At 44.1% G+C, this 16,750-nt stretch overlaps 1 protein-coding gene across 1 annotated transcript in view; it reads left to right on the top strand.

Moving 5' to 3' along the window:
- The window catches only part of LOC309569214 (uncharacterized protein), a gene marked incomplete at both ends in the record, with an annotated part of 183,076 nt that overhangs the window by 140,093 nt on the left and 26,233 nt on the right, over nt 1–16,750 (top strand). The window lies entirely within an intron of this gene.

Raw genomic sequence — 16,750 nt, 5'->3', positions numbered from 1 at the left:
GAGATCCTGATGATCACAACTGATCTCTCAGGTGTGCCAGTTTATGAAGCTGAGATAAGAAGTAAAGAACATGTTTCTCTTTCGTTTATTGATGGACACAGCTCCTGATATTCTTAACCTTTGGGTTATACTGCCCCCTACAGGAGTAGGACACTAGGCAGAAAAAAAGTCTGGCTACGCCTATGGGCAGCCCCATTTGGTATACTCCCTCTCTCTGCTGTAGGTACTTTTTAGGTAGGTTTTCTTCTGCCTAGTCAGGAGTAAGGACCTGGTTCCTTGCTGGGATCTCTGGTCCTGGCAAAATTTCTTCTTTTAGATAGATTTTTTTTTCTCCTGCTTTTCCTGTGAGATCTACAATCTACTGCCGGACTGGGCGATGGGCTGGATAATCTAGATCCAGTGGTCACCCCAGTCTTGCCAGCATGCGCGCGCAGACCTCAGCTGCGCGTTAGGTTAGCCACGACATAGCCCTATCGGACGGAGGCTAACCTGCGAGTTAAACGCCTCGCGAGGTCGCATACGACTGGGTCTCTGCCTGTGTCACAGCATTACTCCTGGCCGACAGCCCCCCGTTTTGATAGCGATGGGTTCTGTCTGGAGCGGTGCCCGCCTTGTTACTGTTATGGTGAGTAGCTGTCCCCCCTCTACCCTATGGAGCCCTATGGGCAGAAATTTTGTCGGTGGGAGCCCCTCATCATCCCCTGGTGCTGATGACTCCTGGATCCTTTCCTTTTCTGATCGTTGTATGCGCAGTGCGGATTCTCCTGGTTGCTGTGGCACCTGGTTTCTGCGGGGTAGTGAGTCTGGGGGGGTCCTCTCCCTCTCTGCTGAGGATTAATTTGGGCTCTGTGACTGGCAACTGGGTGTGCTGCCAGAGTGGTGGGGGTGTCCTACTTTTTTGTGGGGTCCCCCTGGTGACTGAGGCCGCAGGGCCCTTCGGGTCCCAACCATCCATTGATGCACTGACGGCGGTCCTGGAGTCCTTTGTGTGCCGGGTGGAGTTGGCTTTTGGGTGATGGGCTGGCAAAAAAGCGCCCCCCCCCCCGCCTTCCCCTGCTTGATCTGTCCCCTCAGATCCTGAATCTGATTCGGCCCCCGTGGATGTGGGTCACCCTGCATGGGTCTGCGACCACTCACCCTGAATCCTCACATGTGAGGATTCCTCCACTTCTGCAACAGCGCATGAAAAGGCACTGGGGGACGGACTTATTGTATCTGTGCGTGAGACCTTAAAGATGGAGGATGCAGATGAAGCTCCGACAGCGCCACAGGTGCCCTTTGGCACTCACAAGCCATCCAGGATGGCAAAGGTATAACCTTTCCATTCCTATTTTGACAGAATTGTCACTAAAGACGGGGGGGGGGGGCGACCAAAGCATCCCCTAGGTGTCCCTAAGCGCTTTGCTAGGCGATACCCCTATAAGGAGTCCCTTTTTAGGAAGTGGACTGTTCCACCGGTGGTGGACCCTCCGGTTTCCAGATTAAACAAGGCAACCATGATTCCAGTTGAAGGGTCCCTGGCCTTTAAGGACCCGGCTGACAGGCAGGTGGTGGCTGTGGCCCGCAATATGTACACCCTTGTTGGTTCTGAAATAAGGCTGGTATTCACCATTTATAAAAATTAATAGGTGATTTAAAGTGTAATATATGTGATTAAAAATTGCTACAAATATATATATGATCTACTATTGGTGCAATTAGCAAAGAAAAGTGCATACCAGTGCAATTTCAATTCAGAAGTGTTTGTGCTTCTCAAAGTAAATTAATCCACAAAGGTGTGGATCAGTGAACCAATAAATAGATATATAAAGAATTCCATACAAAAATCACATAAGAATATATAAAAATATAAATATATAAATGTGCTCCAAGTAGTGTTTAAAAGTCCAGGCAATAGCATGCAATCAAAATTGTGCTTGGTGGATTCTTATTAATCCCTTCACAGTGCTCCAGGTGCTGGGATGTGACAACCGTCAATTAAGAAGTGCTTGTGCTTCTCAAAGTAAATTAATCCACAAAGGTGTGGATCAGTGAACCAATAAATAAATATATAAAGAATTCCATACAAAAATCACATAAGGATATATAAAAAAATCACATAAGAATATATAAAAAAGTATAAATATATAAATGTGCTCCAAGTAGTGTTTAAAAGTCCAAGCAATAGCATGCAATCAAAATTGTGCTTGGTGAATTCTTATTAATCCATTCACAGTGCTCCAGGTGCTGGGATGTGACAACCGTGGCCTCTTACCAGCTAGCAGCAGGTCACAAGGACCCCCAACGCCTGTGATCCCTTTATTGGGTGGATCAGACCTCTCCTCGATTGCTTGGATCTCTGGCTCCTATATTACTCGAGTTGGACCATGTAGTCCCCCCATACACATAAAGATATAGAAGAACAAATAGCCTCCAATAGTGAAATACTGTTTTATTCTCCAAAAAACATACACTATAAGGTGACAATTAGCCTCTTACTATTTGTTGTGCCCTCCTGGCACTGGGCAATTCGGCAGTACAAAATCGTTTTTTTGGGTCTTAGGAAGATATTCTCCGGGGATCTGCAGCACCCTGTATCTCCTTTCCCCCTTTCTTTGTATTGCAGCGGTGGATGTGTATCCCAGCCTCTGTTCCGAATGCCTCTGTGTGTTACTTCCGGGTTAGCATTGACCACAATGCATTTCGCTTAACGAGCGTCCTCAGGCAGTCTATGCTGGCCCTGTCAGTCACATCTTAAGTATCGCTATCTCTATTATGATTGGCCGGTGTTTAATTTTGCTTTTGTAGCGCCATTCATTTATTTTTATTGACATTAAGTGCCGATCTGTATATTTAACAAGATGGTATCGATTTATTACGTGACCCTTTTATTTTATGTGTATTTGACATTTGCTGCAAATCGCCCGGGTATATTCCTATTCCCCGCATTATACAAACAGCAATTCACATCCAATAATTCTTAAAAACACATAATGTATTTCCCACAGTTATAAAACTATTTATATCTACTATTAAATCTTTATTAATAAAACATTATAAATTAAAATTGAAATTAGACATTATAAAATAAAAAAATATATATCTTTAATTGACGCCATCTAGTGGTCATCTAATTTTTCCTACATTCTTTTTAGTGTAATTCGGGACTATAACTCCATCTAGTGGCCATATATAGGAACAATTATTTTTTATTTTATCATTCTTATGGACATAGATATTAATTTATAGGGACATATGCGTATTAAAAAGGTACAGTGTACATTATAAATTTTTTTAAAATAATATTATCTATATAAAAATCCATAATTTGTATTAAAAAATATATATATAAAATGGATATATAAAATATAAATATATATGTGGAATCATTATATACGAACATCAGACAGAAGGATGCATCAAGGGCTATCAAATGGGCCTTAGAAAAATACACCAATTTAAAGGAACCACAAAGAGATTTCCTATTGGAAGGCCTGAATATGGCTATGTCAAATCATCATTTTTGGTATAAGAATGAGTACTATAACCAAATAAAGGGTGTAGCTATGGGAGCACGTTATGCTCCCAGCGTAGCAAATATATTTTTAGCCAAATGGGAAGAGGAGGATATCTACTCAAAACTTCCACAACAACTGAAGTATTACCGCCGATATCTTGATGATATCTTGGTTGTGTGGGAAGGATCGCAAGAATCCCTGGAACATTTCTTCAAGAAAATGAATAAAAACAAATATCAGATCAAATTTACAGGTAATATGGACAAAAATACAGTGCAATTTCTCGACTTGGAGATCTTTAAGCACAACGGCACTTTAAACACCAGAACCTTCTTTAAAAAGGTGGATACTAATGGCTACATCTCTAAGAGGAGTTGCCATCACCCGGCTTGGATACAAGCGATACCAAAAGGGCAATTCACCCGAATTAGAAGGAATTGTACAGATTTAAAAGACTACAATACACAGACAGATAAATTAATAGAAAGATTCAGAGAAAAGGGATACAAAGAGAAAGACCTGAGAATCACACAAAAGAAAATATCCGAATTGAAGAGAGAAGACCTCCTAAAGAATAAGAAGAAAAAGAAGAAAGAAAACCCAAACTTTGAACTAGCTTTTATTACGGGATTCAACACCCAATACAAAGAGGTTGAAAAATGCATAAAGAAAAATTGGCACATCCTATTAAGGGATGACACTTTAAAAACACTCCTCCCAAAGAATCCAAAATTTATTTATAAAAGAGCCCCGGGACTACGGAATATCCTATCAAAAAATGTTCCAGACCCACCAAAAAAAAACACAAATGTTTTTTGCAAAAAATGGCTTCTATAGGTGCAGAAGATGTAAAGCATGCAGGACAAGCAGATTTAAGAAAAGGATTGAACACAAGTTCTTCTCCGCGGATAATCGGGAATTTGAGATTAAAAAATTCATCACCTGCGATACTAGATTTGTTACATACATGTGTACTTGCCCTTGCGGATTAAAATACATCGGACGCACGACCCGCACTTTAGCAATTAGGATAGGAGAACATGTCGATAACATAAAGAAAGGCTTCAAAAAGCACAGCCTGTCCAATCACTTCAGAATTTTCCACAACCAAGATCCCTCCCTCCTTTGGTTCTGTGGAATTGACAAAATATTCAGTCATTGGAGAGGCTCAGATATGCGAAAAATGATATCGCAGAACGAAACCGCATGGATCCATAGACTAAAAACATTAAAACCCATGGGGTTAAATGCAGACATAGACCTTAATTGCTTTTTAAATAATTTTTAGGAATTTAATTGAATATATCCCTTGCCTTTAGATAATATATCTCATATTTATATTTTATATATCCATTTTATATATATATTTTTTAATACAAATTATGGATTTTTATATAGATAATATTATTTTAAAAAAATTTATAATGTACACTGTACCTTTTTAATACGCATATGTCCCTATAAATTAATATCTATGTCCATAAAGAATGATAAAATAAAAAATAATTGTTCCTATATATGGCCACTAGATGGAGTTATAGTCCCGAATTACACTAAAAAGAATGTAGGAAAAATTAGATGACCACTAGATGGCGTCAATTAAAGATATATATTTTTTTATTTTATAATGTCTAATTTCAATTTTAATTTATAATGTTTTATTAATAAAGATTTAATAGTAGATATAAATAGTTTTATAATTGTGGGAAATACATTATGTGTTTTTAAGAATTATTGGATGTGAATTGCTGTTTGTATAATGCGGGGAATAGGAATATACCCGGGCGATTTGCAGCAAATGTCAAATACACATAAAATAAAAGGGTCACGTAATAAATCGATACCATCTTGTTAAATATACAGATCGGCACTTAATGTCAATAAAAATAAATGAATGGCGCTACAAAAGCAAAATTAAACACCGGCCAATCATAATAGAGATAGCGATACTTAAGATGTGACTGACAGGGCCAGCATAGACTGCCTGAGGACGCTCGTTAAGCGAAATGCATTGTGGTCAATGCTAACCCGGAAGTAACACACAGAGGCATTCGGAACAGAGGCTGGGATACACATCCACCACTGCAATACAAAGAAAGGGGGAAAGGAGATACAGGGTGCTGCAGATCCCCGGAGAATATCTTCCTAAGACCCAAAAAAACGATTTTGTACTGCCGAATTGCCCAGTGCCAGGAGGGCACAACAAATAGTAAGAGGCTAATTGTCACCTTATAGTGTATGTTTTTTGGAGAATAAAACAGTATTTCACTATTGGAGGCTATTTGTTCTTCTATATCTTTATGTGTATGGGGGGACTACATGGTCCAACTCGAGTAATATAGGAGCCAGAGATCCAAGCAATCGAGGAGAGGTCTGATCCACCCAATAAAGGGATCACAGGCGTTGGGGGTCCTTGTGACCTGCTGCTAGCTGGTAAGAGGCCACGGTTGTCACATCCCAGCACCTGGAGCACTGTGAATGGATTAATAAGAATTCACCAAGCACAATTTTGATTGCATGCTATTGCTTGGACTTTTAAACACTACTTGGAGCACATTTATATATTTATACTTTTTTATATATTCTTATGTGATTTTTTTATATATCCTTATGTGATTTTTGTATGGAATTCTTTATATATTTATTTATTGGTTCACTGATCCACACCTTTGTGGATTAATTTACTTTGAGAAGCACAAGCACTTCTTAATTGACGGTTGTCACATCCCAGCACCTGGAGCACTGTGAAGGGATTAATAAGAATCCACCAAGCACAATTTTGATTGCATGCTATTGCCTGGACTTTTAAACACTACTTGGAGCACATTTATATATTTATATTTTTATATATTCTTATGTGATTTTTGTATGGAATTCTTTATATATCTATTTATTGGTTCACTGATCCACACCTTTGTGGATTAATTTACTTTGAGAAGCACAAACACTTCTGAATTGAAATTGCACTGGTATGCACTTTTCTTTGCTAATTGCACCAATAGTAGATCATATATATATTTGTAGCAATTTTTAATCACATATATTACACTTTAAATCACCTATTAATTTTTATAACACGTGATATATTAAGATTACCAGCGCCTTTTTACCTATGATATATACCTATTTATTGTTTTATTACAATTAAAAGGGCAGCAGGTTCAACAATCTTTTATTTAAAGGGCCAGGCGCCTTCTCTTTTCTTTTTATTGGTATTCACCATTGCCCTGGTGTCGCAGACTCTGACCGAGTGGGCTAAGCTTTTACACTGTGACCTGGAGGGAGAAGAGCTCCTCTCTGCCTTTGCTGAGCTGGCGGACCGGTTGGTCCAGGGGCTGCAGTTTACTTGTGATGCCTCTTTGGATGCGGCCCCCCTGATTTCTAGACTGTCTGTTTCAGCAGTGGTCCTTAGGCACGTTTTGTGGCTCAAATGTTGGTCTGCGGACCAGACGTCTCAAAAAAGCCTTTACAGGGAGGTCCCCTGTTTGGAGGTACCCTAGATGACATCATTAAAAGTCTCACAGGGGGAAGAGTACTTTTCTTCTGCAGGCTGGTAAGGGTAAGGAACCTCGTCGTAGACATATATGTGGTGTGGGGTGCGCTAAACAACAAATAAATAATGAATATATAACATATATCTATGTGTGAACCAAATCAACAAAAGTAAATATATATAACATATATCAATCTGTGAAGCCAATTAATAATGCAAATCAATTGGTGCATAAACATAAAAGTTCATAAGTGTCCATAAATATTTTGCAGGTGAGTAGAATTGTATTCTATCCGAATAATACGTGTATCCACCACCGAGTGAAATTCATCCTTACCAAACGGAAATAAATAAGGTGCAACTATATTTTCTTGTGCTGAAAAAATATCCAATCTCCTTGTGAACAAACACCACGTGTAAATCACCAAGAATTAGCCTCTTACCAGATGGTAATAGGTATGCACTTGTTCAGTGAAACCACCGCCTTGCTTCCTCTTTAAAATCCTGAAGTGGGATGTAGAACCGCTCTACCTTTCTTTCTCCACTAGATGGCAACGAGTACCAGCAAGAAACACAGCCTCATCCTTCTTTACAAGCTCACAAAACCACCGTGTATTAAATGAAAAAAAGGGCTAATAGTGTATTACCCTTGAGATTTATTCAAAAAACAGTTGATAATGCACTTACAATTAGATGTCTTGTATTCAGCATAAACATAGGCATACGAATTCCTGCAAAGGCTTGCGGCCGGCTGCAGCACGGACCGCAAGTTGTGTGTGACGTGTGCGCCTCCTAATCTGACCGGTTTCTTCCCATAGGACTTCTACTGAGACAGGAGTACTGGCGCATCGTCACTTCCGCTTTATTTATACAGGTGGAAGCAGATTGTCTAACTAAGAGTTAGACAATCTGCTTCCACCTGTATAAATAAAGCGGAAGTGACGATGCGCCAGTACTCCTGTCTCAGTAGAAGTCCTATGGGAAGAAACCGGTCAGATTAGGAGGCGCACACGTCACACACAACTTGCGGTCCGTGCTGCAGCCGGCCGCAAGCCTTTGCAGGAATTCGTATGCCTATGTTTATGCTGAATACAAGACATCTAATTGTAAGTGCATTATCAACTGTTTTTTGAATAAATCTCAAGGGTAATACACTATTAGCCCTTTTTTTCATTTAATACACGGTGGTTTTGTGAGCTTGTAAAGAAGGATGAGGCTGTGTTTCTTGCTGGTACTCGTTGCCATCTAGTGGAGAAAGAAAGGTAGAGCGGTTCTACATCCCACTTCAGGATTTTAAAGAGGAAGCAAGGCGGTGGTTTCACTGAACAAGTGCATACCTATTACCATCTGGTAAGAGGCTAATTCTTGGTGATTTACACGTGGTGTTTGTTCACAAGGAGATTGGATATTTTTTCAGCACAAGAAAATATAGTTGCACCTTATTTATTTCCGTTTGGTAAGGATGAATTTCACTCGGTGGTGGATACACGTATTATTCGGATAGAATACAATTCTACTCACCTGCAAAATATTTATGGACACTTATGAACTTTTATGTTTATGCACCAATTGATTTGCATTATTAATTGGCTTCACAGATTGATATATGTTATATATATTTACTTTTGTTGATTTGGTTCACACATAGATATATGTTATATATTCATTATTTATTTGTTGTTTAGCGCACCCCACACCACATATACATTTATCTATATTCAAAAGCACTGAATACCGGGAGCAGCTTCAACACACTATCAGCGCACCCATCCCCCCTTACAACATTCGTCGTAGACATGCCCATCCTTCCCGGCTCACAATACATTTTTTTGTGCCTCAGGGTCCGATGACAAGGGTTCAAAGTCTTTCAAGGCCTCTTCGGGAGGAGCCAAGTGGCCTCGGTCTGGCAAGCCAATAGAGGGATTCTCCAAACCAAGGCTTCTTCTGCATGAAGGTGCGCCCTCACCCGTGCCTGGGGCGGGGGAACGTCTTCGCTGGTTCCCGGGCCCGTGGACCTCCTTGGTGCAAGACAAGTGGGTCCACGAAGTGGTACAGTCCGGCTATAAAATCGAGTTTTGTTCTTACCCCCTGGAAAGGTTCTTTCCTTCTAGTGTGCGCCTGTCCCCGGACCGATTGCAAACTCTCATTGAGGCAGTGCAAGATTGTCCCAGTGCAGTGATTGTCCCTCTTCCGACCTTGGAACGTGTTCAGGGGTTTTATTTGAATCTGTTCACGGTCCCAAAGAAAGGTGTATTCAATTGTGGATGCCAAGGCACTGAACTGCTTTGTGCGGGTTCAGAATGGAGTCTATTCGCATAGTTGGCGCATCCCTGCATCAGGGGGGTCTCCTTGCCTCTATCGACTTTAAGAACACTTACTTACACATTCCAATATGTGTCCGTCACCAGTGCTACCTCCGCTTTGCCGTGGGAGAGGAGCATTATCAGTTCATTGCGTAACCCTTTGGTCTCGCCTCTGCGCCTCAGGTCTTCACAAAAGTGTTGGCCCCAGTGCTGGCGTTGCTACGTCAGCAGGGGATCGCAGTGCTGGGCTACCTGGACAACCTTCTCCTGCGAGTGGAGTCCCCTGCTGCTCTGGTGGACAACGTGGAAATCATTATACAGGCTCTAAGGGAGTTCGGCTGGCTTCTAAATTACCAGAAGTCTGCTCTGGTTCCTTCCACAAAGTTGGACTATCTGGGCCGGAGCTCCGCTCAGGACGTTTAGACACTGGAAGAGTCCAGACTCCCAATCAATGTCCTGGAACTCTGAACGATCAGGCTGTGCCCGGATCACTGGACAGATCGTCTTCAGGGGTGTCCAGCGCGAGTTCAATCAGAGAACGCCACGGCCCTAGCTTATATCAATCACCAGGGTGGAACAAGAAGTGTGTTGGCAGCTCTGGAGGTAGCCGGCATTTTACGGTGGGCAGAACGCTTCGTTCCTGCACTCTCCACCGTACACATTCCAGGGGTGGAAAACTGGCGGATTACCTCAGGCGGCAGACGTTAGACCAAGGGGAGAGGTCCCTTCATCTGGATGTGTTTCATCAGCTGTGTCTCCCGTGGGGCACCCCCGAGGTGGATCTGTACGAGTCTTGGCTTAACAGAAAGGTGCAGAGGTTTGTGGCACAGTCACAGGATCCTCTGGCAGATGCAACAGCCCTGCTGGTGGCCCCATGGAGCCAGTATTGTCTGATTTACGCCTTCCCTCCTCTCAGGTTTCTGCCATGATTCTTGCGCAGGATCAAGGCAGAAGGGATTCCAGTCATTTTAGTAGCTCCAGACTGACCTCGCTGCTCTTGGTACACCAACCTGGTGCGGCTGGTCACCAACGTCCCTTGGAGACTGCCTCTCAGGGAGGATCTGTTGTCCCAAGGGCCAATCTTCCATCCTGCTTTACAGTCTCTGGCTTTGACAGCTTGGCTGTTGAAAGCCAGGTGCTGAAGGATAAAGGTTTGCCTGGGTTTCTCGGTGGCTCAGGTCATGACCTTCCTTCAACTGGGGGTTGAGCAGAAATTGGGTTTTAGTACCATCAAGGGCCAGGTGTCGGCCTTGGCTGTCTTCTTTTTCAACAACCCTTGGCTACGCACTCCCTGGTGCGTACCTGTTTTACTTGATAAAACAGTGTTTTTATCCACTGCTACTACGCTCACTATCATACAAGATAGGCACAAGTTTATAGATGGTAAAACAATTGATTCAATTTATTATAAAGATAGTTCTAACATGCAATGATTAGCTACAGAATCAATAGATATAGCAAAGAATTAGCATCAATACATCACCGGATATTGTAGCATCACCCGTTGCCTCTACAACTGGGGGACTCCAGCAATCAGCAAGGAGAACACTGGGAAATCGACTCAAGGCACGTCTGCCGCATCTTCAGAAAAGTCCAGATTTTCCCCAGAGAATCCCCTTCGTTTATACTATACTTCTGTCAAGTCATTCTTGCCACGCATGCGTGAAAAATATTTGCTATGTAAGCAGCATGCATGGATTTGCGCAGTCCATAGATCTGGCGCATGGACGACTCATGTGGACATGCACAATAACTTGTTTTTAATGACTGCTAATCTCATTCCCACAAGTCATATCTATGATAACAACAGGTTCTCAACCTTCAGACTTATTTGTCTTAACTGAAGCAGCCTTGTTCCCATGAAATAATTTTCATAACAGCTGGTTCTCAAATTTCAGCTCTACTTGTCTGAACTGAAATAACCCTTGTTCATATGAAAATGGCATCCATTATTTTCTGAAGACTCAATTACTTTTAACTATTCACTCTCTCTGATACAGCCGTATCACATACGTATCACAGTACCTTTATTCTGGGGTTTCAACATTTGACTCCACCAGTGCGGGCTCTGCTACTGCCTTGGGATCTCAACTTTCAGTCCTCCAGAAGCCTCCCTTTGAAAATATTCGGGAGATTCCCTTGCTTACGCTGTCCCAGAAGGTGGCCTTTTTTGTGACGATCACCCCTGCGGCGACGTTATCTTGTCACACCCCTTACTTTGTGATCCATAAAGATAAACTGGTACTTTGCCCCTGTCCGTCGTTTCTTCAAAAAGTTGTCTCTGATTTCCATTTGAAGGAGGACATTGTGTTGCCTTCCCTGTGTCCCAGGCCAAACCAAACCTAAGGAAGTTGCGTTGAATGCCCTGGATTTGGTTCGGGCAATTCAGTTGTACTTGGCAGCTACGGAGTCTTTTAGGAAGTCAGACTCAGTATTTGTGCTCACAGATGGGCCTTGAAAAGGACTGTCCGCTTCTTCTGCAAATTCAAGATGGATCAGACAGACTGTGACTCAGGCCTATTCGATCAAGGGTCAGGTTCCTCCTTTCCCTGTGAAGGTGCACTCTACTCGGGCACACAAGTGCTTCTTCGGCCTTCCGTCATCAGGCATCTGTAGCGCAGGTTTGCAATGTGGCCACCTGGTCATCACTGGCCACTTTCACAAAATTCTATAAAATGGATGTGTTAGCATCTGTGGATGCTTGTTTTGGCTGCAAGGGTCTGCAGGCTACTGTTTAGTGGGTCTGTTCCCTCTTTGGGGGAGTTATTTTCTGGTGGGCTCCAGCTGTTTTTGTTGAGCTCCTGTTACCTGTTTAGCCTTGGGAATCTTTTTGCTGTTCCCACCCCTCATGTTTTGACACTGCTTTGGGATGTCCCACTGGTCAAGATTCTCAGTAGCTGTGTCCATCAATGAACGAAAGAGAAAATTAGATTTTTGACCTACCGTAAAATCCATTTCTCTGATGTTCATTGATGGACACAGCACCTGCCCCTCTATGGAGTTGTGATACTTCTGACACTGCTTGTGACGAAACTGAGTACCTATAGCAGAGAGGAGGAGTATACCTCCTGGGACTGCCCAAAGGCGAAGTAAAGTTTTTCTGAAAAAAAGCTATACTGGAAGGGACCAGTAGACAAAAAGAGAGCCTTTTGAGGATGGATAATGAAACCACAGGGTCACAAGTTGGTCAAATAGAATGTGTTTTATTGGTGTAAATAATACACAGTTTTAGACTATGGTAGGGGGCAGTATAACCCACTGGTCAAGATTCTCAGGAGCTGTGTCCATCAATGAACATCAGAGAAATTGATTTTACAGTAAGTCAAAAATCCAAATGTTTCTGCCTAGGCACTTAGTCAGATCTGCTAAGCATTTATTTATGAACAGTAGGAGTGTTCCTGGACCTACAGCCCTGTGGCTTGAGGAAGGTCTCCTAACAATGAGGATGTCAAAGAAAGTACTCTCTCCATTACCATATTCAGAGACTTTAAACATTACCGCATGTTACTGCACTGTTTGCTGGGCAAGTACCAGAACTATCAAAAAAATATTCATTGGAGGCTTCTAGTTGATCAGTTTTGTTTATTTCTTTTACACTTTGCCTTCTCTCTTCTGCCCATTACCTTTTCTCTTTTTATGGGTTTTTTTTTCTCTGATTTTCTTATAATGGATCTTGCTGTGGACAATGTTAAGGGCTAAGCTCACCTTTTGTAAACAAAAAAAAACAATAATGAATGCATGTGATTTTGCAGGTAAAAAATGTCCATTTATATATATTTTTTTACAATGGGGGGGGGGGGGGGGCTGCTGCATTGGTGACTAGTTACATGTTACACAATGAATATGGGTGTAGCATGTTACTAAAGGTCAACTTATCCTTTAACTGAGAGGACAGTACATTTTAGTATCAAATTATTTGCCATGATTTCTAGCATTTCAGTCTCTAAAATGTTCTGTCACCTGTATCATGTCCACACTACAGAATATTATGCGTGGCCCTTTGGTGATGTCATGAACCACACTTCAGGTCTCCTATATCTTCTAAATTTCTACCAGTGGTGTGCTGTCAGGGCCAGCTAGGCCTTTTCTTCTGGCCTAAACACTGCCAAAATGATCAGAATCACTGACATAGGGTTTTAATATATTTGTTCCATGATATTTTTTATTCTCAATAGTCTATTCTCTTCATTTCATAGCTTTTGGTTTTACTGCTTCCAATAGAGCATTTATCCAATCATATTTCAGCCATCATGTCTTGCCAGGGTCAAAGAAACCTGCCTTGAAGCTTTCAGAATCAACACTGCAAGCGCCTGTAGCTTACAGTAAATGGCAAAATAAATGTAGCTTTACCCAATCAGATTATAATTTGGTGACAGCAGGTATACAATCAAGTTTTCTATTTTTTCCAGACCTAAATGGGACAGATCAGAAGTAGTCTGATGTAAATGGACACAGCAGACTGCTGTGTGTCCCTGCTTCTGTAGTCCTTTGGAATATGTGAAGGCTTTACATAAATAAAGCTAATCGTTGTAAGCACCCCTGTTATTTGTAAATGATTTGTCTTATTCCTGTAAACCAGGGGTGGGGAACCTTTTTTCTGCCAAGGGCCATTTGGATTTTTGTAACATTATTCGGGGGCCGTACAAAATGTATGCATAACTGTAATAGGCATTGCTTTGCGGCAAAAAAAGCTGTAAAAAAGTGCGTGACTTTAAGGTCACAAAAGTGTGAAAGGGGCCTTCAGTAATCAAGGAATAGTGTGCCCCCTTTCAATGCAGACTGACCACAGCTTGCCCCCTTTCAATGCAGACTGACCACTGTGTGCCCCCTTTCAATGCAGACTGACCACAGCTTGCCCCCTTTCAATGCAGACTGACCACTGCGTGCCCCCTTTCAATGCAATGTGACCACAGCGTGCCCCCTTTCAATGCAGAGTGACCACAGCGTGCCCCCATTCAATGCAGACTGACCACAGCGTGCCCCCTTTTAATGCAGACTGACCACAGCATGCCCCCTTTCAATGCAGACTGACCACAGCGTGCCCCCTTTCAATGCAGAGTGACCACAGCGTGCCCCCTTTCAATGCAGACTGACCACAGCGTGCCCCCTTTTAATGCAGACTGACCACAGCGTGCTCCTTTCAATACAGACTAACCACAGCGTGCCCCCTTTCAATGCAGACTGACCACAACGTGCCCCCTTTCAATGCAGAGAGACCACAACGTGCCCCCTTTCAATGCAGAGAGACCACAGTGTGCCCCCTTTCAATGCAGACTGACCACAGCGTGCCCCCTTTCAATGCAGACTGACCACAGCATGCCCCCTTTCAATGCAGAGTGACCACAGCGTTCCCCCTTTCAATGCAGAAAGCCATTGCACTTACCTGCAGCGGCTGCTTCTCCTCAAGTCCTCCCGCCTCCTCCTCGACCAATGGCATTGGTTCGCCTTTCGGCCAATCAGGAAGCAGGTCTTGGACCCGCTTCCTGATTGGCCAGGAGGAGGATCCGTGTGACAATAGCGAATTTTCATTCGCTATTGTCACACAAATGGGTGGGCTCGGGGCGTACTGCTCTGCGCCCCAGGTTCACCCTTTTCTGAAGCTTTTCTGTGACTCACACTGTCAGGACGGAGCCATCGGCTCCTTCTGACAGCTCCGCTGGCATACACAGGCTCAGTGGCACGGGGGGGGGCGGACGCAATGATTGTGCGGGCCGCAGGTTCCCCACCCCTGCTGTAAACTGATACATCTGTAAGAGAGCTTGTTCTTTTGAAAAACAACAGGCTTTCTAGCTAGATCACCAGATGAAAAAAAAAGAAACGAAAGCCTAAAAAATAAATCACATTTAAGAATTGGTGGGGCGTGGCCGAACCGGGCATGTGAGAGGACTCAACTCACTGAGCTCCCGCACTTGATCCTTCAATTTGATCCTTTCCCCGGCCGGATTACCCTACATTGTGGACTATTCATCCTCTGGGGGTCCCCGTGATTGTACTGGTGCCTCTTGCTCCCTGCGGAGTGCCTGGAAACCGGAGGTCCTGGAGGATTACAGGGCGAGCTCCGCTCTCCCGGCTCACAATCTCCTGCCATCCTCCTTGTGTATCCCATCAGCGGGCTCCATCCCACTTCCTAGTGACTCTTCCGCACCCTTGGGAAGGCACCCTGCCTGTATTTTTTGTGGGGGACTTTTGTGAAGCCGCAGCCTTTCCTGTGGCGCGGGGCCGATCGCGGCGGCACCAGACATCTGAGGATCCGGTAAGCTGCTACTTCTACCCTATCTGCCCCCTGCTCATCCTGGACTGCCTCTTACTGCTCCCTCCGCCCTTGCCTTTCTCAGGACTTGCACCAGATCCACGCTGCTCCTTGCCAGGGACCCCACATGCAGCCACCCTTCCATACAGCAGGCCGCATCTCCCTCTCCCCTCCTGCACTGCCTCCCTTGCCTGACCTGCCTTGTCTGCCCGGATTCAGGAGAGCCAGTACTGTCTCACCCCCTTCCCCCCCCCCTACAAAGGTGCCGCCATGACTCGCGGTAACAAAACTAAAGAGGACAGGACAGTGTCGGCGGCGTTTCAAGATGGCGCTGAACCATCAACCCCACAGCGTGTCCTGCGTGGCCCTGAGAGACAGAAGGAGACTGCGGTGAAGCCTAAAATGGCCCGTCCCGCAGGTAAGGACACTGCTGGGGATATCTTACTGTACGCTAAGAAGCTGTCGGAGCTCAGGGATCAGGACGCTGGGGACTGTGCTCAGGCTAACACTGGGGGGCCCTCCGCTGCTGCCGCACAGGGACTGGAGGCTGCTCCACAGCCCACACTGACTGACTGGGACCTGGACGCAGATGAGGGGGGAACGGAGGAGGAACAACCTACGCTTAGCCAAATACTTCATGCTGTGCACAAATTTACTGCTTCTGTGAATACTGTTAAGGAGCGGCTGGGGGGTCTCACTGAAGAAGTGGCTCTCCTTCGCCAGGACCTACAGAAGATCCGTGAGAGCACCACTGCTGCGGAAAGCCGTATTAGTGACCTGGAGGACCAGTTACCAGCGCTGCTTGATGAGTGCAGAACAACTGCGAGGCAGGTCCAGATCACTAAAGACAAGACTGATGATATTGAAAATCGTTTGCGGCGCAACAATGTGCGCATTGTGGGACTCCCCGAGAAGGTTGAGGGCAGGGACCCCACTGAGTTTGTTGAAACCTGGCTGTGTGATATCTTTGGCAGGGAATCCTTTTCACCTCTGTTTGCGGTGGAAAGGGCTCATCGGGTCCCCACCAGAGCACTGGCGGGCAACGCTCCCAGGCCCATGCTGGCCAAGTTGCTGCACTACAGGGACAGGGAGAAAGGGCTGCGGCTGGCCAGGGAAATGGCGGAGGTCAAGTTTAACGGGGCGAGGGTATCCTTCTACCCGAACTTCTCTGTAGAGGTCCAAAAGCAGCGGGCAAGGTTCACCGATG

This window comes from Pelophylax lessonae (genome assembly GCF_965119305.1).
Source record: "Pelophylax lessonae genome assembly, chromosome: 13".
NCBI lineage: Eukaryota > Metazoa > Chordata > Amphibia > Anura > Ranidae > Pelophylax > Pelophylax lessonae.
This window is presented reverse-complemented; position numbering and strand designations above follow the sequence as displayed.